General features: G+C 41.6%; 1 protein-coding gene and 1 pseudogene across 7 annotated transcripts in view; one reads left to right on the forward strand and one right to left on the reverse strand.

Moving 5' to 3' along the window:
• PLD5 (phospholipase D family member 5) overlaps positions 1–26,650 on the forward strand; it is a 407,569-nt gene that overhangs the window by 106,291 nt on the left and 274,628 nt on the right. The gene's annotated exons all lie outside the window — the stretch shown is intronic.
• The window catches only part of LOC144580458 (large ribosomal subunit protein uL1-like), a 31,037-nt pseudogene continuing 21,174 nt past the window's right edge, over positions 16,788–26,650 (reverse strand).

The raw sequence follows: 26,650 nt of genomic DNA on the forward strand, positions 1-26,650 counted from the left end.
GACTTGTAGTCACACGAAAATCTGTACACAAATGGTAGTAGCACCTTTACCAAAATTGGAATCAGCCCAGAGCAGGTGAATGGCTACACAAATTGTGGTACATCTATACTATGGTGGAGTCATCCTACTCAGCAAAAAGAGAAACACCCTTGATATAAATAAGAACACAGAAAAATATGCAGGAATTATGCTGACAGAGAAAAGCAGTCCCCCGAAGTTTACATACTGTATGATTCCATATACATATTGTGAAAGGACAAAATTAAGAACTGTCCAGTTTCTTGACTGTGGTGGTGAATACATGAATCAACCATGGTGATAAAATTATAATAAACACACACCCCAGTGAGTACTACTTGTCCCTGTGCTACTTTTACTTACACCAGGAAAATCTGAAGGTGATTGATGGATTGTATCAACGCCAATATCCTACTTGTAACATTATACTGAGAAATAAAAATAAAATTCTGAGCCCCTAGCTGACTGAATAAACACCTTCTTGACCAAGGGGACCCCTAAAGAAAACTTGGAAGCTGAGTTCATGGCCGTGGTGGGTGGGAGGTGGGACACACCTCATTATATCCCCTCCCCCACTAACCACCACAAGGCTTTCTTCACTTCATAGTGATCATTACTAGCTTATCTTCCCAGGTGCAGAATAAAGACAGGATGAGATGAGCCATTGTTTCACCCCCTCCCTGAAACATCTCCTTCTTCTATTCCCTTTTTCTTCAAATGTTCATCTGATTGCAGGTAAAATGTAGATTTACTGGCTATTGATTAAAGTCTCACAGTATGTACCCATTAGTCTTACAGCTCCCCCTCTCCTTTTTTTTTTTTTTTTTTTTTTGAGACGGAGTTTCGCTCCTGTTACCCAGGCTGGAGTGCAATGGCACAATCTCGGCTCACCGCAACCTCTGCCTCCTGGGTTCAGGCAATTCTCCTGCTTCAACCTCCTGAGTAGCTGGGATTACAGGCACGTGCCACCATGCCCAGCTAATTTTTTATATTTTTAGTAGGGACGGGGTTTCACCATGTTGACCAGGATGGTCTCGATCTCTTGACCTCATGATCCACCCGCCTCGGCCTTCCAAAGTGCTGGGATTACAGGCGTGAGCCACCGTGCCCAGCCCTCCTTTTTTTTTTTTTTAAAGGAAAATTATAAGTACTAAACCTCCTGAGAACCTCTTTGGTAAAAACACCCACAGTTGCATCTGTGACTTGCATTTTTCCTGGGCACACCCTCAAGCTGGCTCAGTAAACCTGAATTGGTTGGGACACTTGCCTCAGTCATTCATTTTGGTTGTCAGTACTGTAATTTTGCAAGATGTTGCCAGTGGGAGAAACTTGGCAGAGTGTATAGGAAACATCTCTCTTATTTCTTACAACTGCATGTGAATGTACAATCATCTCAATAAAAATTTCAATTAAAATATTGCAAATGGTCAAAATCATCCTATAAAATTCCTAAAATGTATTATAAAGAATGTATGCTCCGTATTAGGGGCTGAAATTCCGACTCTCATGACAGCACAGTGCTGAAAGGTAACACACACGGTTGGGCAGTCCTTCTCAGGAGAGCTCACACATCAATTCGAGCTGGAAGTTGTGATCCTCAAGGGTCCTTCTACTTGAAGAACCTATTATTTTATGATTCTTTCTGTTAATTGTGATTTATTTTCAAAGTCATCTTAGATCATCATTTTGTCTACCAAAATGCTGGCCTAATTTCCATCTGGGAGAAATTTGTATCCCCAAAAGTTCTTTTAAAAATACTTGTTTCTGCTTTTTTTTTCTTTCAATTATTGGTAAAATCAGCATTGGCCACAGAATGAAATACTGTCCGACACTCTGATTCTGATCGGTTGATTTCCATTCTCTGCCTGTGGGTAGTGCTTAACCACCCAAGACCTGCACTGCAGAATCACAGAATCTGAGCGTCAAAGAGGACCTTAACCCATTTATGCCTGAGGTAACCTACTGCTTGGCTATGACCTTGAGCAGTCGGCTATAAATAACTCCCACATGCTTGGTGTTCCAATAATGGAACACAATACCTAAACCAAATACCTGGGGCATCACAGGCCTCTGGATCAGGTTCTTATAATTTACCAATGAATGTTTAGTGGGATTTGTTCGACTCTCTTTAGTTCCTGAGTGGAAAAAAAAGAAGATAGCATTTTAAAATACCAATTTTTAAAACTCTCTCAACTGTAGTTATCTTAACTCCTTTTCTTCCAGCATGTCAACTAGTTGTTGTTTTTTCCCTTATAAAATAACGAAGGAGTGAGGCTCAAAACAGTATCTTTAAAGATTGGGAAAAAAATGATATTACAGAAAATATATTCTGGAAATTCAGTGGGTTTTTTACTGGTGTCGGTCCAGGTATAACTGTGTTCTCCAGGTTCCTTTGAGTGCTGAGTTTGGGACAGTTCTCATAGTTTCCTGGATGTGCTTAGCTGCTCTTTCCTCAGTTAAATACCTCGGTTCACATGCATGGACACACCCTTCTTCTGAGGGTCCTTAAATGGACCCAGGAGGAGCCGTAGCTGCTGTTCCCCATTTAACAGTACTTTTCAGCAAGAAGCCAAAAAAAGTCATAGCCCAGAACCCCCTAACAGCAGTTAGGGTGACCTCCCATGGGAGTAAACGTTATAGGAGTTATTAAGAAATTACTTTAGGCAGATAGAGAGGAAAAGGGGTCCTTGAGAAGTTTTCATTTCTTTTAAAGCAGCTCCAGAAATGTTTCTTGTCTGGCCAGAAAGCCCCAGCTCTCAGAGCAGGCTGGCAATCTTTAATTATGCAAACGCCAGCTGTTAGAAACCGGGTTCACCCAATCATGGTGATTCCCGTGCCTTCTTCTTACCCTTGCCCTCACATGTGCCTGGAAACATGGCTGCCCCAGGTATCCCTATGGGTGTAGAACATCATGGTGCCCTTCATTTGCATATTAAAAGCTAGAGTGGGAGGGCCAGCTTTTTCCTGGACTACGTAAATGACATGCCTGGTCAAACCAATCCCCTGAGCCCTATGCAAATAAGGCACCGCCTCCTCCAGCTTCCTCATATAACCTGCTGGTATCCATGGCACTGGGGGTTTCCTCTCGGCTTTTGAGGCCTCATCCCTCTGTCTCTGTACAGGGGAACTTCTTCCTTTGTTCTTGCCTTTTAAACTCTCCACTCCTTAAAACCACACACACACACACACACACACACACACACACGCACACACACAGTACCTCAGTTCGCTGCTAAGCCATATGTTCTGAAAGTGCCTTTGTATTTCAGCCTTGCCTGTCTGGTGGATCCTCTCAGCTTCTTCTTGCACCAATAAAGCAACATGGGCAATTTTTCACTTACTTGAGAAATGAGAATATGAAAAACTTCTTCCTCCATACTTACTGTTGGAGTTTGCCATCATCTTAAATAAAATGGGCCTCAAGAATCATCTAGTTCAATTTCCTGCAACCTGAATTTAAATTTTTATGATGATTCATATTCCTTCAAAGTATGTATTGTACTTGCTATGTAGAGAACTGCTAAGATAAATTTTAAAAGATGAAGAAACAGGCAGGTTGTGTCTGACCCAAGGTCAATAAGCTAGTTATGACAAATCTGGGTCTACAGCTCATGGCTGGAATTTCCCTCCATATAAGCTTAGACTGAAAGGTGCTTTTTCTTTCTTCTTTTTTTTTTTGAGATGGAGCCTTGCTCTGTTGCCCAGACTGGAGTGCAGTGGCATGGTCCAGCTCACTGCAATCTCTACCTCCTGGGTTCAAGCAATTCTCCTGCCTCAGCCTCCCAAATATCTGGGATTACAGGCACCCACCTCTACACCCAGCTAATTTTTGTATTTTTAGTAGAGATGAGATTTCACCATGTTGGCCAGGCTGGTCTCGAACTCCCGACCTCATGATCCACCCACCTCAACCTCCCAACGTGCTGGGATTACAGGTGTGAGCCACTGCGCCCAGCCTCTTTTTCTAAAAATTTCAAAGCACAGGTATGTCAGGCCATTTTTGCATTGTTATAAAGGAATGCCTGAGACTGGGCAGTCTATAAAGAAAAGAGGTTTATTCAGCTCACAGTTCTCCAGGCTGTACCTGAAGCATGGCACCACTATCTGCTTGGCTTCTGGTGAGGGCTCAGGAAGCTTACAGTCATGGAGGAATGTGAAGAGGGAGCAGGCATGTCACATGGTGACAGCAGGAGCAACAGAGCAAGCAAAGGAAGTGACACACACTACTGAATAACCAGATATTGCATGAACTCAGAGAACTTACTCATCACCAACAGGTTGGTGCTAAACTATTCATGAGAGATCAATTCCATAATGCAAACATCTCCCACCAGGCCCCACTTCCACCATGGGGAATCACATTTCCACCTGAGATTTGGAGGGGACAAACATCCAAACCATATCAACAAGAACACCACTGTTTTTCTAACTAGTCTCCATAATTATTAATCATCTTTCTTTGCCAGGAAAATCTTGTTAACTGTAGAACTTAATCTGTCTTTCATTCCACCTTCTCTGGAACCTGTCTGAGGACAAGTCCACTAAATAATCTTTTATCAAGGCACATTATTCCTCCTCTAGTAAAAACAACAGAACTCCTAGCCTCCACACAATATATGCTTTTAAATAAATTCATAGGCTAAGTTAGTCATTGGAGAATGTTTCTTTTTAAGTGTTTTGATCATTGAAAAAAATTATGAAGACTCATTTACTTTGAAGTAGCTTTCAACTATTAAAAGAATAAGACATATTAAGAGCTATATTCACTGATGTAGAAGAATCTCCAAGACTTAAGTGAGAAAGCAAGCAGCAAAAATATGTATTATTTGTTCCCATTTTGTCTTTAAAAACTATATATTTGTATATATGTGTATAAAAATGCATGTGTGTATACTTCCGTAGAAGTATAGCAAACTGTTAGCCCTGATTGTCTCTGGAGAGAAGAGTCGTCACAGGAATAGAAGGAAATTTTGTATGAACGATAATAGATTATACTTTAGTCCTGTGTTTAAAAGTAAGGATTATTGACATATGTATTAGTCCATTCTTATGCTGCTAATAAAGACATACACAAGACTGGGTAATTTATATTTATAAATTTATAAAGGAAAGGGGTTTAATGGACTCATAGTTCCAAATGGTAAACTGAGGGGAGGCCTCACAATCATGTTGGAAAATGAAGGAGAAGCAAAGTCACATCTTACATGGTGGCAGGCAAAGAAAGCATGTGCAGGGAAACTCCCCTTTATAAAACCATCAGATCTCATGAGACTTATTCACTATCATGACAAAGACTCGCCCCCATGGTTCAGTTACCTCCTACCAGGTCCCTCCCATGAAACTTGAGAATTATGAGAGCTACATACAACTCAAGATGAGATTTGGATGGGGACACAGCCAAACCATATCATATATTCCTTGAGAAACTTTAAAGTCATTGTAGAAACAAAAAGTAGGCAACTTCCCCTCTTCTCCCACAAAAGTAAAAACCTAACAACAGCTCACACTATTCATACGTCTGTTAAAGGCCTGTTCTCATTTGAAAGTCATGTTATAGTTCACTAATGACTAATTGAAAGCTCTTTTATTTAATAGCTAACCAGGAGGATCTTCTGAGTCTTTTTCTAACCCTAGTTCAAAATATATAATATATTTTATTATAATACTTTAAGTTCTGGGGTACATGTGCAGAACATGTAGGTTTATTACATAGTTATACATGTGACGTGATGGTTTGCTGCATCCATTGCTCCGTCATCTACATTAGGTATTTCTCCTAATGCTATCCCTCCCCTAGCCCTCCCCACCCCTGATAGGCCCTGGGTGTGTGATGTTCCCCTCCCTGTGTCCATGTGTTCTCATTGTTCAGCTCCCACTTATGAGTGAGAATATGAGGTGTTTGGTTTTCTGTTCTTGTGTTAGTTTGCAGAGAATGATGGTTTCTGGCTTCATCCATGTCCTTGTAAAGGACATGAACTCATCCTTATTTATGGCTGCATAATATTCCATGGTGTACACATGCCTAGTGATGGATCAACCTCAAGGGATCCACAGAATTGCTGGTTGTATGTAGGAAGTAAATTTTTCATTAGCCTTTGAGAAATGTTGATTGTTTTTTCTTGAGTGTAATTACATTGGTAGACATTTCTTAGTGTCTCAGCTCTCTTAGTGGCGACATAGAAACCACTGGAGATTGAAATAGGGAGGTTTGTTCATGTACTCATTCCTTGCATAGTCATTTATGCAGCAGCCTCCAGAGGCCAGACTCTGCGATGAGCCCTGGGTAGACAGAGAAAATGGAGAAGTGACACCTGGCAGTGAGTCACTTACTGTTCCGAGCTGAGAGGAGCTGCCCCTGGGAGGGTGTGATGCATAGGGAGAGGATGCTGTGGGAGAACAGAGGACAGGCTTGGATGTCATACTGGGTTTTTGGAGATGGATAAAAGAAAGCAGTGAGAGAGGAGTGCATTTTAGACAGGGAAACCCAATTGCACTTGAGAAACTACAGCCATTTTGCTCAGTCATGTGAAACTGTAAAATTGCTAGATGTTTTTAGGTCAGAAGTATCAAGGCCAGGTGTAGTGGCTCACGCCTGTAACCCCAGCACTTTGGGAGGCTGAGGTGGGCAGATCACCTGAGGTCAGGAGTTTGAGACCAACCTGGCCAACGTGGTGAAACCCCATCTCTACTAAAAATATAAAATTTCCAGGTGTGGTGGTGGGTACCTGTAGTCTCTCAGCTACTTGGGAGGCTGGGGCAGGAGAATCGCTCGAACTCCGTAGGCAAAGGTTTCAGTGAATCGAATTCATGCCATTGCACTCCAGCCTGGGCAATAAGAGTGAAACTACATCTAAAAAAAAAAAATCTATCAGTTATTGACTGTTTCATATAGTGCAACCTCACAGTTCCTTATGACTGGAGAAAAAGGTGTCTTGTATGAAATAGAAGAAAGTTAATTGAGAGTGATGGGCAGGACCTGATGTGGAAGAGCCACTTCTGTACTATTCACATTTTGAGCCAAATAATCTTTGTTCTGGGGGCTATTCTGTGCATTGTAGGGTGCTGAGGAGCCTCCCTGGCTTCCACCCACTAAATGCGAGTCGCGACCTCTACCAGTTGTCAATGATCAAAAATGCCTCAGACGTTGCCAAACGCCCCTGGAGAAAGGGTGGGGGTAGGCATGGTAACATTGCCCTAGTTGGGAATCACTAACATAAGGGATTTGAATATAACCTTGAAAACCATAGGAGAGCATGGAAGCCATTCATGAGAGAATATCAGATTTGCTCTGGTAGAAAATGGATTAGCAGGGGGCTGGGCATGGTGGCTCATGCATTTTGGGAGGCTGAGGCAGGTGAATCACTTGAGATCAGGAGTTCAAGACCAGACTGGCCAACTTGGTGAAACCCCATCTCTACTAAAAATAGAAAATATTAGTTGGACATGGTGGCAGGTGCCTGTAATCCCAGTTACTCAGGAGGCTGAGGCAGGAGAATCACTTGAACCCAAGAGGTGGAGATTGCAGTGAGCCAAGATGGCACCACTGCACTCCAGCCTGGTTGACAGAGCAAGACTCCATCTCAAAAGAAAAAGAATAGCAGGGAACAGATAAGAGGCATGGATCCATTTAGAGCAGCTGCAATAATCAGACAAAGGTCTGATGGAAGAAGGGTGGGAGATACAGATATTAAGGGTTTGGAGACTGAATTGTGGGGGAGTGTGTGTGTGTGTGTGTATGCATGCGTGTGTGTGTGTGCGCGTGCGTGCATGTGGAGTCAGGAGATGAGTAAAAGGAAAGATTCCAAAATGATGTTAAAACAAAGTGTGTGTGAGAATAACTAGAGTAAGGGCTGGTAAGAGTGAGGAAGACAAATGTGGATAAGCAGAGCCATGAGCACCTAAGGAAACTATGAGGATGGCGAAGTCACCTTTGGAGAGAAGATGAGGATGATCAGAAAGGCCGACGTGATCTCCCACCCCTCCCTACCCTCTGACATAGTGTGAACTGTCACTACATAGAAGCCAGCTGGAAACGTTCACAGTTAATGTCTGACAGATTCTGTGTATTTGATGAGAACTGAAAATGATTGATTTTCCTAGTGCCTTAGATGTGCCCTGCTCTTTCTCCTCTCAGGTTACCTCGTGGGTTAATCCTCCCACCTGGTAAGCGCTTCACATCTGTCTTCATCTACCCTTTTTCTTAAGGTTTTAAAAATAGCTTGATCAGGAAAACCTTCCATGACCTCTCTCCACACCCAAGAAATAGCTTAGGTCCCCCATTTCATTCTTTCATGGCATCTGCTGCTTTGTGAAGTACTTGGCCTGTGTTAAGTTTTGACCCCTCTGTAAACATCGGTTTCCTGTCCCTCTCCTCTCTAGATGGTGAGCTCCATGAGGGCAGGGACTTGTTTCTTTTGCCCACAGCTCTATCTCCAGCACCTGACATGAAGCCTGCTATTTACAGCAAGTCCAGAAATAGGATTGACCAACTACTCCACTTCTGGAGTTTTTTCAGAAGTCATGTGAGGTGGGGGATGCTAGATTCCACATCTGGAATGTGGTTTGTGTATTATTTTTATAATACATAAAATTGGAAAGAACCTCAGAGTTCATGTAGATCAAACTCACACTGAGGAAGCGACTGAGGGGGAAAAGGAAGAAAAGCTCTTCCATTGAATGTTATTGAGGACCCCACTGTGGCCAGATGGGGCTCATTCAGACCCAGGAGCTTCCATACATACAGGATGCCTCTCAAAATAGCCTATTCAGGCCAAGACGGGAGGACCACTTGAGATCAGTAGTGCAAGACCAGCCTGGCCAACATGGTGAAACTCTCCTAAAAAAAAAAAAAAAAAAAGTATATATATATATATATGTATTATGTAAAATTAGCCAGGCATGTGACACATGCCTGTAATCCCAGCTACTGGAGAGGCTGAGGCAGGAGAATTGCTTGAACCCAGGAGGCAGAAGTTGTGGTGAGCTGAGATCTCAACATTGCACTACAGCCTGAGTGACAGAGTGAGACCCTATCTCAAAAACAAAACAAAAAAAAGACTCCAAGAACTGATGGGGAGAAGCCTGACCCCACTGCTGCCTGTCTCCTCGGGTGGACAGCTGCCCCTAGAGGCACCGATGTTTCCTCATTTCTGGCTGGCGACTGTGTGCTTACAGGGAAGGTTCTCTGGGCAGAAAGCAAAAGACACCTGGGGAGATGCTGGCAATTGGAAGGAAGTCAGAGTTCATGCAGACCTGGCCTCAATAACCACAGCCAAAGCCAGAGAGGGAGAGCAGATGGGACAGCCCTAGAGCATGCAGCGAAGCACCTTCTGTACCTGTGGCAAGTGGCCATCTGACCTGGGCACGGCCTGTGCAGAACCAGGCCAAAGGCATGGCCTGGCTAAAGGCGATGATTAAGCATCTTTCAGAAAGGAAAAACTTACTTCCACACGTTTTCTGTTTCTCAGGCTGCTGCCAAAAGGTTTGAGTAAGGTAAGATGGAAGGTGGTTTCCAAGATTCTGCAATAGAAATGCTGGGGAAATGGAGCCTTGGATTTTTTGTCTCCTGTTGTTTTTCGTCACCACTGAGTAATTTATTGCTGCAGTGAATTGCTTCTAGCTTCTAGCATTGTTTTTGGACTTAAAGGAGTCCACATCTATTTGCTGGTTATTATAAGCTTTATTAGTTTATACAGAGGATTCTGTTCACTTCCACATTTTCCAGTCTTTCTCCTTTTCACTGTTACCATATGCTGTGCCGTTTTTCACTTTTAAGAGAAACTTCCTTTTCAACACTTTCATGTTAGAAGGAAAAATGCATTTGGACCTTAAAAAGCAAAATACTGGCTTGTGGAGATAAATTATCTATGTGAACATAGCAAATAAAAGTATAGCTTTCATAGACACATTAAATCCATTTTATAGAATAGTACCAACAAAAAAACCCTATATGCATCTCTGTGTAGCCAGCTAAATAATAAGCTAATCCTGTTACACTTCAGATAAATTAGTTAGTGTTGTAAAGGTAGGCAACCTTATAATTTGTTTAATTACTCATTTTAAATTATTTCCTTTTGTATATATAGAGCTACCTTGACATTTATAATCATTTTCCTTTTAACTCTTTATTTTTCCATGTTTTTATAACACACAAGAAATCATAAATAAAAACACCTCTTTGGAAAACTTTTCATTAATGCAGTGAAGGTCAATGTGGTGAAGACTCGTGCAAAAATCATGTTTTACTTATTCTGTTTTTCTAGTGGAAGTGATAAAAGTGTGAATAATCTTATTTGTTCCATTTATCCTCTAGTTGATATAAATTACATCTTACAGCGATCCTGTCACAAACATAATTGACTAACCCTGGGCCTGAAATGTATTCCATATCATTCACTCGGGATGAATGGACTTGAAATCTCTTAGTCATTTTCTCAGCAACATTGATAGTAGGGGAAAGTGCTAAAGCTTTGGAAGAGCAGAAGCATAGCACAGGCAGAAGCCTGGGTTGGAGAATATTCTACATGGAAAACAAATATGTTACTTTCCTTTGACCTTAGAACATGACTCCAACCTGATTCATTCATTCATTCATTTATTCATTCAACAAGTGTTTACTGAACAGCCCTATGTGCCAGAAGGTGCTCTAGTTATTGGAAATGCATGACTCCAACCTGATTCATTCATTCATTCGTTTATTCATTCAACAAGTGTTCACTGAACAGCCCTATGTGCCAGAAGGTGCTCTAGTTATTGGAAATGCATGACTCCAACCTGACTCATTCATTCATTCATTCATTCAACAAGTGTTTACTGAACAGCCCTATGTGCCAGAAGGTGCTCTAGTTATTGGAAATGCATGACTCCAACCTGACTCATTCATTCATTCATTTATTCATTCAACAAGTGTTCACTGAACAGCCCTATGTGCCAGAAGGTGCTCTAGTTGTTGGAAATGCATGACTCCAACCTGATTCATTCATTCATTCATTTATTCATTCAACAAGTGTTCACTGAACAGCCCTATGTGCCAGAAGGTGCTCTAGTTATTGGAAATGCATGACTCCAACCTGATTCATTCATTCATTCATTCATTTATTCATTCAACAAGTGTTTACTGAACAGCCCTATGTGCCAGAAGGTGCTCTAGTTATTGGAAATGCATGACTCCAACCTGACTCATTCATTCATTCATTCATTTATTCATTCAACAAGTGTTTACTGAACAGCCCTATGTGCCAGAAGGTGCTCTAGTTATTGGAAATGCATGACTCCAACCTGATTCATTCATTCATTCATTCATTTATTCATTCAACAAGTGTTTACCGAACAGCCCTATGTGCCAGAAGGTGCTCTAGTTATTGTAAATGCATGACTCCAACCTGACTCATTCATTCATTCATTCATTCATTTATTCATTCAACAAGTGTTTACCGAACAGCCCTATGTGCCAGAAGGTGCTCTAGTTATTGGAAATACATGACTCCAACCTGACTCATTCATTCATTCATTTATTCATTCAACAAATGTTTACTGAACAGCCCTATGTGCCAGAAGGTGCTCTAGTTATTGGAAATGCATGACTCCAACCTGACTCATTCATTCATTCATTCATTTATTCATTCAACAAGTGTTTACTGAACAGCCCTATGTGCCAGAAGGTGCTCTAGTTATTGGAAATGCATGACTCCAACCTGACTCATTCATTCATTCATTTATTCATTCAACAAATGTTTACTGAACAGCCCTATGTGCCAGAAGGTGCTCTAGTTATTGGAAATGCATGACTCCAACCTGACTCATTCATTCATTCATTTATACATTCAACAAGTGTTTACTAAACAGCCCTATGTGCCAGAAGGTGCTCTAGTTATTGGAAATGCATGACTCCAACCTGACTCATTCATTCATTCATTTATTCATTCAACAAATGTTTACTGAACAGCCCTATGTGCCAGAAAGCACTCTAGTTATTGGAAATGCATGACTCCAACCTGATTCATTCATTCATTCATTTATTCATTCAACAAGTGTTTACTGAACAGCCCTATGTGCCAGAAGGTGCTCTAGTTATTGGAAATGCATGACTCCAACCTGACTCATTCATTCATTCATTCATTTATTCATTCAACAAGTGTTTACTGAACAGCCCTATGTGCCAGAAAGCACTCTAGTTATTGGAAATGCATGACTCCAACCTGACTCATTCATTCATTCATTCATTCATTCAACAAGTGTTCACTGAACAGCCCTATGTGCCAGAAGGTGCTCTAGTTATTGGAAATGCATGACTCCAACCTGATTCATTCATTCATTCATTCATTCATTCAACAAGTGTTTACTGAACAGCCCTATGTGCCAGAAGGTGCTCTAGTTATTGGAAATGCATGACTCCAACCTGACTCATTCATTCATTCATTCATTTATCATTCAACAAGTGTTTACTAAACAGCCCTATGTGCCAGAAGGTGCTCTAGTTATTGGAAATGCATGACTCCAACCTGACTCATTCATTCATTCATTTATTCATTCAACAAGTGTTTACTGAACAGCCCTATGTGCCAGAAGGTGCTCTAGTTATTGGAAATGTGCAGATGAACAAGACAAGCAGGGTTCTTGCCCTCAAGGCCTCTCCCAGCAGGAGGATAGAATGGATAAGACAATGCAAGCATGGAAACCAGTAACAGCTATGGATGAAACAGACCAGGGACAGAAAGTGCAGGGACATCCTCATTTTGGGCAGGATTGTCAAGGGTGGCTTCTCCAAGGAGGTGACATTTGAGCAGAGATCAGAACAGTGAAGTGCAGGGGCCTAAAAGGACATCATCTAGACAGAAGAAACATGTGGGGCCTGAGGATATCACCTAATGTCGAGTTGGGATCACATCACATCATATTTCCCATGTGCTGGAGAATCCTGAGATGGGAAAACATGACAGGATGTGTGGTTGCAGAGTCTGGTGGCCCTCGCAGTCCACAGGAAGGATTCTGTGTTTAATCCCAAGTATGATGGGAAGTCTGTGAAGGAAGGGGAGGGGTCCGCATGATTCTATTTCTGGTTACGGAAGATCACTCTGGCTGCTGGGTGGGCAATAGGCTGCAGGCAGTGAGTGTGGACCCAGAAGGCGATTGCAGCTGTCTGAGCAAGAAGAGGTGGGTGGACTTGGCTGAGCCTACCAGTGCAAGGCGGGAGAGGTAGGGACCACTTCTGGAATACGTTTCGGAGGTACTGCTGTTGGGGACCAATGATGGAACTGATGTGAGTAGAAGAGACAAAGAAGAATCAAAGATCACACCCAGATTTGGGGCTCCGGCTGGAGGAATGCTGGCACCATGAACTGGGATGGAGACATCGGGAGGAGGCACAGACTTCAGGGAAGTCTCAAGGCTGGTGCTTTGAGATGCTTACTAGACATTGGAGTGCTGATGTTCAGTGGGCAGTAGAACAGAATAGTCCAGGGCTCAGAGGAGGAGCCAGGGCCAGAAAGAAAAACTTAGCCATTATTGGCATGTGGATGATACTTAAAGCTACAAGACTGGTTGTTTCATTCTACTCATACTCTGTGGCTTCTAAACTCCAGGAATTCTGTTTCATGATGTGTGTTCTCTCAAGGCTCATGCTTCAGCTATGTCCACTTTTTGTCCCACGTGCAGAAAAAGCTTATGCCCATGGACATGTAATTGGCAGGAGGTCCTCAGGGGGCTGAAAGGGCAGCCTGGTGGTGAGAAAAGATCCCGCAACTTGGAATCGGAGACCCCTGGATTCAGAGACCCCCGGATTCAGGTCCATGCTGGGACGCTCCCTCTCTAACTTGAAGCTCCTTATCTGGAAAATAGTAGTGATGATAGTTTTCATTTTAGGGGATGACATACGGCCTTTGTGTGTAAATGCAAAATTGACTCGGTGTTTAGTAGGTACTTGATCAATACGTGAATTTGAATCTACTTATCTAGAGTGTGGGGTCCCTGCGATTAGGGACGATGCATTTACTCTTTCCATAATTGAGGCCTTTTGAAAAACTTGGTTTTTATCAGAGGGAGGTACCATGAGTTTCTTCATTTTGGCCTTCCTTAAGCCTGAGTAGTGGGGTATCTAGTATAGATTGAATAAACCGCATAATCCAGCAGTCCCCAATCTCTTTGGAACCAGAGGCTGGTTTCGTGGAAAATAATTTTCCCACTAAACTGGGGGCACGGGTGGGAGGGAAGGGAATGGTTTCGGGATGAAACCGTTCCACTTCAGACCAATGAGATTCTCATAAGGAGCATGCAGCCTGCATCCTTTGCAGGCACAGTTCGCAGTGGAGTTTGGGCTCCTGTGAGAATCTAATGCAGCTCCTGATCTGAGAGGAGATGGAGCTCGGGCGGTGATGCTCGCTGGCCACCACTCACCTCTTTCTGTGTGGCCCAGTTCCTAATAGGCCATTGGTACCCTACTAGTCTGCTGCCCAGGGGTTGGGGATCCCTGATATAATCAATTCTTCTGTTCAGTTTTTTATCTCTAGCCTCTGTTTCTCTCCCTCCAAAGACCCAGAGGCACAGTTAAAACTAATCAAGAAGAATTCTTTCTGTTTTATGATGATCAAAATGTGTTTTGAGATAAAATGTGACTTTATTCTCTAGAAGCAGTGCAGCTACTCCTAGGAAAGAATGAATAGCCTTGCTTAATTTTATATATTCGGCGTTTTCTTAACTGTGCCATGTGCTTTTGTCCAGAATGCATTTACTTGGAAGCGTTCCCAAGACATAGAAAAGTGAGTGCCAACAGCTTTTTCAAGCATAAATTGGATTTGATCATGTTTATGTTGAATGCATGAGATTTCATTATTTGTTTTCATATAAATTCTTTCTACTCATGCTGAGAAAACCTCTGGTACAATGACGCTTATTATAGCTTTTCCCAGTCAATTAACCAATGTGTATGAGCCCCTACTATGTGTAGAATACAGCACTGAGCATGTGAGGAATGCAAATAAATAGCGTGCACACACTTGTTTATTCATCTTGCAAATTACTGAGCAAAAGGTTAGCTATGTGAGAAAAGAAAATGCCCACAGAAACTTAAAACTGGGAGGAGCCTGGAGTGTGGTCACTTCACTTCTGTTCAACCCATGTGGCCTTTTTTCCAGCTTCCTCCAATGATGTCATCTTCCTTGGCTTGATTACTGCCTCCCTAGGTCACTGCCTCCCTAGGTCTCCTGTGAGAATCTGAACAACTTCAATCCTTAAAATTATATCCTACGACTGTATAGAGATGTCAGTGGCTTTCACTTGATCCTTCTGTGACATGCCATGTCTGCAACAATTTGGAGATCTCTCAAGTCTGATGTTTTCATGACTAGCATTTGTGCAATGCTGGAAGTTTGCAAAAGACTTTTGCATATTTTCTTCTGATAGTAATTTTGGGAGCCAGGTGTTATTCTCCTCGTTGTACTGGTAAGAACAATAGGTCTTAGAGTTGAGTGACTAACTTCAAGATTGCAAAGCTAATATAACAAGAATTTAAACCTTAAAGTCAAAACTCCCAAATCTATGTTTTTTTTTTTTTATTCCACTAAATTGTGGTATATATGATTAGAATACAAGCAACTCCACAAACAGTAGCCAAATTGTGTAAAGAGAATTGTGGAGAAAGACATCAGCCTATGCTGGAGGTGGTTATGAAGGTTTTGTGGAAGAGGATAAGGCACCTTTTTGCTTGCCATGGGCTGAGTGATCATGATGAACACATTCTCAAGCCTCTAGAGTGACTGAAGTGAGTCTCTGAAGCGCTGGCTAACTTGCACTTCCCAGTGTGTTTATTCCTTTTCAGAGTAAATACTCGTATACATTCCTGCTCTGTTCTAGGAACTCCGAGAGATGTCGAGGCTACCAAAAAAAAAAAAAAAGAAGAAAAAGAAAAGAAAAGAAAAAGACATTCTAAGAAGGTCAAGGAAGAATTCCCACAGGAGATGATATTAGAAGAGAATAGAGATGTGGAGTAGTCTTAATGGAACTAGGTAGGGAGTAAAGGAGCACATGGCTGTGGAAAGACATTCTACCTCCTAAGCCTCGGTCCTGCCTATTAGCAGGATCTCTGTTCTTCTCTTATCGCTATTGAAACAGAGAACATATCATAGATGGTTTGCATGCGTTGAGCCTTATGGATGTCGCTTTTCTTACTTGTTTATTCTATCAGCAGGTTCTACAGCCTGCTGCTTGATATTTCTTCTCTAATGATGGTGATTGGGACTAGGGTGATAGCAGTGGAGTTAATAAAAAGTGGTCGAATACTGAGTATATTTTGAAGTTAGAGCAGTTGGGACCTGACCAGAAAATATGAGGAAGAAAAAGAGAAGTCAAGGATGATTCAAGCAGCGGAAGTATGGAGTTGCTGTCAACCATCAGGTCTACAGAGGAACAGTCACGTAAAGCTCAAGGTGTCTAGTAGAGATCCATTTGGCTATGTGAGTCTAGAGTTTTGGAGGAAGGGTCTAACAAGGTCCATGTAGAGATAAAAATGTTAGAATTGTCAGCTTTCAATGATATTTAAAGTAATGACATTAGATGAAACAATTGGTAGACCTAGGCAAAAGAAGTGGTCCAAAGGCTGATTCTTGGGGCACTCCAACATGTCGCTTATGTGAAACAGAATGGAAACTAACAAAGGAGACTGAAAAAGAGGGGCCAGTGAGTCAGAAAGAAAATGGAGAGCATGCAGGCCTCTAAGCTAACTCCAAGCTAAAGACACATTTTCAAAGTGAGAGAAGTGATGCTATTGATAGGTCAGGTCAGGCGAGGACTGAGAGCTGAGTCAGCAGCACAGAGGTTGTTGATGACCTTGGCGCCCTTGACAGTCCTGCCGTGGAGCAGTGGGAACTGGCTGAGTCAGCAGCACAGAGGTTGTTGATGACCTTGATGCCCTTGACAGTTCTTCCGTGGAGCAGTGGGAACTGGAGACAGGGAATGCGGAAAAATGTTTTGAAGTAGTTACTGTGAAGGAAAAGAAAGAAATGAGATGAGAGCTGCAGGGCAAAGTGGAGTCAGGAGGGCATTTCTTTTATAAACATTATTCTTTGTAGACATTTCCATTATTGACCATCCAGTGTCTGACTATTTTTTCTCACCGATTAAAATTATTGTGCTATATGTTTATTTTAAAAGCTCTTTGTTCACTCAGTCAGTCTACTTTGCTTACTGTTTGGAGATTATATATATATATGAGTCTCTCTCTGTTCCCCGGTTGGAGTACAATGGCATGATCTCGGCTCATTGCAACCTCTGCCTCCCGCGTTCAAATGATTATTTTGCCTCAGCTTCCCAAGTAGCTGGGACTACAGGTGCACATCACCATGCCTAGCTAATTTTTGTATTTTTAGTAGAGACAGGGTTTCACCAGATTGGCCAGGCTGGTCTCAAACTCCTGATCTCATGATTGGTCTGTCTCGGCCTCCCAAAGTGCTGAGATTGCAGATGTGAGCCACCTCACCCGGCCTGTGTGAACATATTTAATCTCCTTTTTTGATGGTTCAAGGTTGCATCTCTTCATGTTCTGTGTTCTCATTAGCCACGGTCATCTCTCTTATCTCTCGCTCTGGAGTTTCAGTACTGCCTCTCTCCTTCTTGCCTTCTAAACCTAGTATATATGATTTACTTGTGGTCAAGTTTCTATTTGTCCATATTTCTTTTGATTTTTGGATTTATCTCCTTCACCTCGTTTCCTAATTCTCTAATGATTCCCTAGAAAAATAGAAAGTAGCTCTTCCTACGATGAAGTTCGTTATAAATCTCCCTGTTATCTACAGCCAAACTGTACTTAGCAGGTACTCATGCAAGAAGCAATGGGATTCGTTTTTCAAGCAGGAAAGAACAGGCAGAAAACAAACGAGTTCTTTATAGGGGAAGGGAATAAGGAAGGCATAGTGCCTAAGTCCCAAGTTGAACATAATGAAAGCTATTGCTGCCTATGAAGTAAAACTTTAAAAATGAAGTTTGATTTCTATAAATGTAAAAATGTATTTTAGATTTTTAAATATTTTAGGAATAGGTCTATTAAAAATGCTTTTTTTTCTTTTCTTTTCTTTTTTCTGGTTGTTGAGATGAAGTCTTCCTCTTGTCCATACTGGAGTGCAGTGGCATGATTTTGGCTCACTGCACCCTCCGCCTCCCGGGTTCAAGTGATTTTCCTGCCTCAGCCTCCTGAGTATTTGGGATTAGAGGCATGCGCCACCATACCCAGCTAATTTTTGTATTTCAGTAGAGACGGGATTTCCCCATGGTGGCCAGGCTGGTCTGAAACTCCTTACCTCAGGTGATCCACCCTTCTCTGCCTCCCAAAGTGCTGGGATTACAGGCATGAGCCACTGTGCCTGGCCTAACAATACTTTTATTGCTTACTTTGTACACATGTTTAATTTCTTCATTGTAATTCCCAAATCTAGGGAAGTTAATGGAAGCAAAATGTACCAAATGCTCATGTTTTCAAATTTTCCTGACATAATTCCTAATTATCAAAACTCCTAAGGTGACTTATTTTATCCCTGCCTTCCTGCCCTCCTTCCACCCACTGAAGGCTTCCAGCCCTATGAAGAGAGGGTCAGGTCAGGAGAGCCACGGAAGTAGCAGGCTTCCCTGAGTGCTCGGCACCCATGAGTCACTGATAGAGAGGCATCCCATCAGCCTTGTCCCATCCAGACAGGTTTTTCCTCTGAGGAGCAGTGCTGTGGACAAGGTGGGAGATGGGACTCCCACTGCAGGCAGAGCTTTGGCTCAATGGTGCGTCTAACCCAGGTCAGCAGGAGCAGCCACAGGTGGCACTATCAGGAATCTGGGGAGAGAGATCCAAGATGGCTGATTGCTAACAGCTCGGGATTGTAGCTCCCAGTGAAAGCGCAGAGAACAAGAGGACACCACACTTCCAGACGAATTTTTGTCGCTCACGGACCAGAAGATTCGCAGTGAAGGAGCCGCATGGGTCGCCAGTGCAACTCTTGTGGCCGGCGCAGCAGTTTTGCCGGTGCCTTGGTGTGGCGGCTCTTGGTGCAGAGTAAACAGGACTGGTTCCCCTTCTGACTGACGTTTGGAGCTCTGGGAAGGCAGAGTCGCCTATTACAGACTCAAGAAGGAAGCCAGACTGGAGATTCCCAGGCCGAAGAGCACCATCAGTCTTAACGCTGCTGTTTTGGCCAGCACTGAGAATCAGTAAATTGGACGTCCACTCAGAAACCTAATTAGAAAGGCAGTAGTTGTAAAGATGACAGATGGATAAATTTATAATGAAGGCAAGAAACCAGCCTAAAAAGGCTGAGAATACCCCAAATCAGAATGCCTCTCCCTCTACAGGGGATTATAGTTCCTCATAAGCAATGGAACAAGGCCTGATGGAGAAGGGCTATGTTCCATTAACAGAAGTAGGCTTCAGTAGGTGGATGATAAGAAACTTCTGGGAGTTAAAAGAACTTGTTCTTACCAGGGTTGAAATGAAGGAGAAAATACTAAGGGCAGCCAGAAAGAAAGGTCAGGTTACCCACAAAGGGAAGCATATCAGACTTACAGCAGATCTCTCAGCAGAAACCCTACAAGCCAGAAGAGAGTGGGGGGCAATATTTAACATCCTTAAAGAAAAGAACCTTCAGCCTAGAATTTCATATCCAGCCAAACTAAGCTTCACAACTGAAGGAAAAATAAAATCTTTTATGAACAAGCAAATACTCAGAGATTTTATTACTACCAGGCCTGCTTTACAAGAGCTTCTGAAAGAAGCATTACACATAGAAAGGAACAACCAGTATTAGCCTTTCTAAAAATATACCAAAAAGTAAAGACTTTGCATCAACATAAAGAAGAATTTACAACAACGAATGGACAAAACAGCCAGTTAACATCAAATGGCAGTAATCCTAAATTTAAATCGGCTAAATCCCCCAGTCAAAAGATACAGCCAAAACCCAATGGTATGCTACATCCAGACCCATTTCACATGCAAGGATACACAAAGACTCAAACAAAGAGATGGAGAAAGATTTACCAACCAAATGGAGAGCAAAAATAAATAAAAAGCAGGAGTTGCAATTCTCACAACTGATAATACAGATTTTAAAGCAACAAAGATAGAGTGGTAAAAGAATCAATGCAACAATAAGAGCTAATGATCCTAACACCCAGATACGTAAGACCTATAAAGAGACGTAGACTCCCTAGACTCCCACACAATAATAGTGGGAGACTTCAATATCAATATTAGATAGATCAGTGAGACAGAAAATTAATAAGGATATCCAGGACTTGAACTCAGATTCAGAACAAGTAAACTTAATAAACATTTATAGAGCTCTCCACTTTAAATACACAAAATATACATTCTTGTCAGTACCACATCACACCTACTCATAGGTTTAAATGAAATGTTGATCAGCCATTATTAAGCACAATTATTGGCATAAAAGAGGTTTTCAATACCCATTTTTAGAATAAAGCAACTCCCGTTCTCTCTCTCTCTTTTTCTTCCTCTTTCTTCCTCTCCTTCACTCCTTTTTTTTTTCCTTCTCTCTTTTCTTAAAAAAAAAAAAAAAAGGAATCTGTCACACACTTGAAGGCTCACATTTGCCTTCTCCCCCCATGATTTTAACTTTATTTTAGATTCAGGGGGTACATGTGCAGGTTGGTTACCAGGGTGTCTAGCATAACACTGAGGTTTAGGGTATGCATGATCCCATCCCCCAGGTAGTGAACATAGTACTCCATAAGTAGTTTTCCAACCCTTGCCCTCTCTCTCCCTCCTCTTTCCAGTAGTCTCCAATGTCTGTTGTTGCCATCTTTATGTCCATAGGTACCCAATTCTTGGCTCCCACTTGCAGGTGAGAACATGCAGTATTTGGTTTTTTGTTCCAGTGCTAATTCACTTAGGATAATGGCTTCCAGCTGCATCCATGTTTCTGCAGAGGACATGACTTTGTTCTTTTTCATGGCTGCATAGTATTCCATGTTCTGTATGTACCGTATTTATCCAATCCACTGTTGATGGGCATCTATATTGATTCCATGCCTTTGCTATTGTGAATAGTGCTGCAGTGAACATATGAGTGTATGTATCTTTTTGGTAGAACAATTTATTTTTCTTTGTGTATATAACCAGTAATATGATTGCTGAGTCAAATGGTGGTTCTCTTCTAAGTTCTTTGAGAAGTCTCTGCCTTTTGTATGTTCCTGTGCATGGCATGGCTGTTTGACAGCCAGACAGGTTCCTCCTGCACTGCTCCCCAAAACATTGCCCAGGACAGAGCTGAGTATTTCGTGTGTGCCCTGGCTTCTGATTACTATTTTCTTTCTTTGTACTCGACTTTCCTTTTCATAAGGTGGATATTCTATTTCTAGGACAATCAATACAGAATGGGTACAGGGAAACCCTGTGGAAACTTTTCTTTGGTCAAATTGGTTTTTGATGTGGATTATACCTTTGCTTCTGTGATTAAAAGAATGCAAACCTTTCTACAATTAATTCCTTGAAGTCTCCCTCTCTTCCTATAAACCAAATGAAATGCTCTGTCAAAATAATACTTTTCTTTTGTCATTCTCTCAACCGTTGTATTTTCAAATATCCTTACTTTTCAAAATTGGGTTTTCTTGGAAAAAAAATTCCATTTATTCTTTTCTTTCCCTGTTTATATGACTTCGCTGCATAATAGTTATACTGAAATATCGATCACCCTATTGCAGTGAACTCCCATACTAAACTGCCGAAAAACCCATTGCTCCAGACCCTCCTCTGTAGATCTTGACACAAATACCACAGACAGAAAGACTGCAACCAGAGCCACAACGTTTGACTGCCATAAAAACTTTCACTTCCTTCTGTGCTTGTCATTTTAGGTCCTATCATGTTTCCTTGTCATTTCTCAGGGTCCTTAACATGAAGAATTGAGATTGTCTCTTGTTAGGAAGAACACAATCTTCCTGCAGGCTAAGTCAGGCATACTTTTAGTGGGTCTGATCGGGGACTGATTTCATGCCAAACCACATATTGAAATGCAGGAACTTCACATTTTACTGTGGCAGCACCAACATGGAGTCAGATAATTTTATTCTGTTGCTTTAGCCCTCAGCTGTGCACACATCATTATTTTCAAACTTTCTGTAATTCAAATAAACAATTATACCAAGGTCACTTCAACCTCAGCATCGAAGAAATGCTACTTTTCAGAATTTTGCTCATGGAGTGTTTTAAAATTATATCCTTTTATTCACCACTAGAATAAAGATGTAAAGGTTGAATCTAAGAACTGTATGAGAGTTAAAAAAGAAAGTCAAGCATACAGCAAGGGAACAAATATGTTTTCAGTCTATTCTCCTTGTTTCTCTCTGCCTGACTCTGACTTAAGTACCATCATGCTAAGAGTTTTTCAGTTGACAAGAATCTCTCCTCCTCTGGACGGGTTATCCCAAGAAGGAGCTTTAATAATTTGTATCTTTGAGACCAGTCTGGCCAAAATGGTGAAACACTGTCTCTACTAAAAATACAAAAATTAGCCAGATGTGGTGGTGGGCACCTATAATCCCGGCTGCTTGGAAGGCTGAGGCATGAGAATCACTTGAACCTGGGAGGTGGAGGTTGCAGTGAGCTGAGATGGCGCCACTGTACTCCAGCCTGGGAGACAAAGCGAGACTCCATCTCAATAATAATAATAATTTGTATCATTATTCCTAGCAGAGTAAATGACATATTTTGTACACTCTAGCAATAGTATAGAGTAGAATTTACCACAGAACACCAAGCTTGTATTACAGGTGAGATGATATGGCCTCTTTAGCTCATAAAAAAGAATGGCAGCCTACATTGAGGTTTAGTGGGTTCTACATAAATCCATGCTTGCCCACTCCTTGTAGCTATTCAGGGAAGGCTTAGATAGATTAGGGGCCCACTGTTATTAATCTCTCATGAAGCCTAACTGGTCACTGTAGAGAGACTGCTGGAATAGATGAATATTTTTCAAGCCAGTTTGGCCTTTCTTATATCATTTTATATTGCCCAAGGAACAGTATCGGAATTCTAAATGGCATATTTATTTCTCCATCTGCTGCTTACATACAGTTCTGAAAACCTTAAACAGATGTTTTTTTATCCTCGAAGAGTATTTGAGAGTTTTATTTTTTCCCCAGCTCTGTGAGGTATTCATCACTCTTGGGGGATTTTACTAGACACCACGTGTTGACATTGTAGCGTAATAAATATTATCTAAACAGAGTCCTTTGGAAGAGAGATACACACTTATGACGTGGATGGCCCAACTTATGCAAACTGTTGTGGGTAACGAAAACCTTTTTGGAGTACATGTAATTCTAAGATGCGTATTAAATTACAGGTGAGCTCTTTAGTACTTAGAAAATCAGTCACAAAGTAACATGCATACCAGGGGGCTGGCATTTAGGATTTATAAATAATTGTATTTTTACACTTAGAAAAACTGTTTACTTACAAGGTTAGGGCATTAGTTACAAATTACAGTTGAAAACTGACTTGTAGTTTTACAGCATTTCCTGTTTCCAGACTCATGTTGTTATTCCTAGTGATCTCGACATCGATTTCAAGCCTCCCTAGTTTCTCAGTGATTTTTTTTTTTTTCGAGATGGAATCTCACTCTGTCACTCAGACTGGAGTGCAGTGGCGCGATCTTGGATCACTGCAACCTCCGCCTCCCGGGATCAAGCGATTCTCCTTCCGCAGCCTCCCGAGTAGCTGAGATTACAGGCGCCAGCCGCCACGCTGGCTAATTTTTGTATTTTTAGTAGAGACAGGGTTTCACCATCTTGGCCAGGGTGGTCTCAAACTCCTGACCTCATGATCCACCTGCCTCAGCCTCCCAAAGTGCTGAGATTACAGGCTTGAGCCCCACCGCACCCGACTCTCAGTGATTTTTAATAGGCATTTCCTCCTTACCTTCTCGCTCAGCCATTACCATGGTTACACCTTAGGTGGTATTATTAGCAGGAATAGCACTACCTGCATACTGATCATTCTATGTCCATTTCCCCTACTATGCCACCTCAGTGATTCTTAGCCCACTTGTGGAACTCCATCCACTACTTCTTAAAAATATCTATCACTCCCTTCAGTCTTCTTTTCCTACCTTGCCCCGCCTGCCTTCCATGGTCTGTGCTTATGTTTGCATCCTTGACTGAGTCCTGAGGTAGTTACCTAATGGAAACCGCCCAAGCATCATCTGAAGTGAAAGCAGCCAGAGAAAATGTCAGAGCTGATGACCCATTTCACCGCACGTTCAGGACCACACATTTCACATGGTTGCTCTTCAAGACACAGCAATCCTACATTTTCCTAAAGCACTGACTTTCCTGCTCCCTGGAAAGGGCCCTTTTATTCCTCCTTCTCTGAACCCTCACATCCCCTTCTACAATCACACTCTCTTCTAGATTAATGGTTTTGTCTAGCACTTCCTTGAAGAAGGAGAAGCCACCAACCTAGAGCATTTTTGTTTCCAACATTAAATCTGAAATGCTTTCTACCCCTGTGACAATATTCTGTTGTCCCTCTGGAAATGTCTCTGATCTAATCCAAGGCAACCTCTGTGTCCGTGCTGCGGCTTTTACAATCATTGCTTTTTCCTCCTGCGTTATCAGTATTTCCCATTCTGTGGAATCTTTTGTGGCAGTAAATGAACAAGCTAGCAAACCCTGCCTTTTCTGCCTCTGTCATCTACAGTCCTAATGCTTAGTTTTCCTTTATAATGAAAGTTGCTTTAGAGTTTTCCATGCTTTCTATTGCTACCTTTTAATTCCTGTAAATGGCTTTTCTTTGCCACTTCATTTCATGTTTTTTATTTTGATATATATCATGTATATAATTATATATAATATATATATATTCTTTAAAGAATAATAAACTGAACTCATGTGTGTGTGTGTGTGTGTGTAGATATATATATAACCAGCCTAAGAAATAGTGCATTTCTAACTGGTGTGAGATGGCATCTCAATGTGGTATTGATTTGCATTTCTCTAATGACCAGTGATGATGAGCATTTTTTCATATGTTTTTTGGCCACGTAAATGTCTTCTTTTGAAAAGTGTTTATAGCCTTTGCCCACTTTTGGATAGTGTTGTTTGTTTTTTCTTGTAAATCTGCTTTAGTTCTTTGTAGATTCTGGATATTAGTCCTTTGTCAGATGGGGAGCTTACAAAATTTTTTCCCATTCTGTTGGTTGCCGGTTCAGTCTAATGATTGTTTCTTCTGCTGTGCAGAAGCTCTTAAGTTTAATTATATCCCATTTGTCTATTTTGGCTTTTGTTGACATTGCTTTTGGTATTTTAGTCATGAAGTCCTTGCCTATGCCTATGTCCTGAATGGTATTGCCTAGGTTTTTTTCTAGGGTTTTTGATGGTGTTAGGTCTTATGTTTAAAACTTTAAACCATCTGGAGTTAATTTTTCTGTAAGTTGTAAGGAAGGGATCCAGTTTCTGCACATGGTTAGCCAGTTTTCCCAACACAATTTATTAAATAGGGAATCCTTTCCCCATTGCTTGTTTTTGTCAGGTTTGTTAAAGATCAGATGGTTGTAGATGTGTGACATTAATTCTGAGGCCTCTGTTCTGTTCCATTGGTCTATATATCTGTTTTGGTACCAGTACCATGCTGTTTTGATTACTGTAGCCTTGTAGTATAGTTTGAAGTCAAGTAGAGTGATGCCTCCAGCTTTGTTCTTTTTGTTTAGAATCATTAAAAAAATCTGGAGACAACAGAAGCTGGAGAGGATGTGGAGAAATAGGAATACTTTTACACTATTGGTGAGAATATAAATTAGTTCAACCATTGTGGAAGACAGTGTGACGATTTCTCAAGGATCTAGAAATAGAAACACCATTTGACCCAGCAATCCCATTACTGGATATATACCCAAAGGATTATAAATCATTCTATTATAAATACACATGCACGTGTATGTTCATTGTGGCACTGTTTACCATAGCAAAGACCTGGAACCAACCAAAACGCCCATCAGCAACAGACTGGACAAAGAAAATGTGGCACATATACACCATGGAATACTATGCAACCATAAAAAAGATGAGTTCATGTCCTTTGTAGGGACATGGATGAATCTGGAAACCATCATTCTCAGCAGACTGACACAAGAACAGAAAACAAAACACCACATGGTCTCACTCATAAGTGGGTGTTGAACAGTGAGAACACATGGACACAGGGAGGGGAGCATCACACACTGGGGTCTGCTGAGGGCTGGGGGGCTAGGGGAGCAACAGCAGGAGATGGGGAGGTTGGGGAGGGATAACATTGGGAGACATGCCAGATGTAGGTGACTGGGGGATGGAGGCGGTAAACCACCATGGCATGTGTGTACCTATGCAACAATCCTGCAAGATCTGCACATGTACTACAGAACCTAAAGTATAATTTAAAAAAAAATACTGCATTTCTAGAACATTTGAAACCCTCTTAGGTATCTCTCCAATCTTATCCCTCGTCCACCCTACTCTCTGACCTGGATGTCATCACTATCCTAAATTCTGTGCTTCCATACTTTCAGATTCTCAGTTCTGTTTCTTTGGTATATTTTCCTGTCCCTGTGCCAATCACATTCTTGGAATCATTTTAGCCTTGCTAGGAGTCTTGATATGTGGCAGG

Source organism: Callithrix jacchus, chromosome 19 (genome assembly GCF_049354715.1).
Source record: "Callithrix jacchus isolate 240 chromosome 19, calJac240_pri, whole genome shotgun sequence".
Classification (NCBI taxonomy): Eukaryota; Metazoa; Chordata; class Mammalia; order Primates; family Cebidae; genus Callithrix; species Callithrix jacchus.